This window comes from Xylocopa sonorina, unplaced genomic scaffold, assembly GCF_050948175.1.
Source record: "Xylocopa sonorina isolate GNS202 unplaced genomic scaffold, iyXylSono1_principal scaffold0079, whole genome shotgun sequence".
Classification (NCBI taxonomy): Eukaryota; Metazoa; Arthropoda; class Insecta; order Hymenoptera; family Apidae; genus Xylocopa; species Xylocopa sonorina.
In genome coordinates, this window is record NW_027490150.1 from 94,107 (window position 1) to 95,000 (window position 894).

The window sequence follows — 894 nt, forward strand, 5'->3', positions numbered from 1 at the left end:
CTCGGTAGGAATTTTTTTTGTCAAACTATCGCCAATGTACGAACTTTAACTCTCGGTAGGAATTTTTTTTGTCAAACTACCACCAATATGCGAACTTTAACTCTCGGTGGGAATTTTTTTTGTCAAACTACCACCAATATGCGAACTTTAACTCTCGGTGGGAATTTTTTTTATCAAACTACCATCGAGGTACGAACTTTAACTCTCGGTAGGAATTTTTTCAAACTATCGCCAATGTACGAACTTTAACTCTCGGTAGGAATTTTTTTTGTCAAACTACCACCAATATGCGAACTTTAACTCTCGGTGGGAATTTTTTTTATCAAACTACCATCGAGGTACGAACTTTAACTCTCGGTAGGAATTTTTTCAAACTATCGCCAATGTACGAACTTTAACTCTCGGTAGGAATTTTTTTTGTCAAACTACCACCAATATGCGAACTTTAACTCTCGGTAGGAATTTTTTTTGTCAAACTACCCTCATTATACGAACTTTAACTCTCGGTAGGAATTTTTTCAAACTATCGCCAATGTACGAACTTTAACTCTCGGTAGGAATTTTTTTTGTCAAACTACCACCAATATGCGAACTTTAACTCTCGGTAGGAATTTTTTTTGTCAAACTACCCTCATTATACGAACTTTAACTCTCGGTAGGAATTTTTTTTGTCAAACTATCGCCAATGTACGAACTTTAACTCTCGGTAGGAATTTTTTTTGTCAAACTACCACCAATATGCGAACTTTAACTCTCGGTGGGAATTTTTTTTATCAAACTACCATCGAGGTACGAACTTTAGCTCTCGGTTGGAATTTTTCCAAACCAACTCCCGGTCCGACATTTGTATTCTGCTGTCAATCTCGGGCGCAATTCTTTACTAGCCAAACCTAA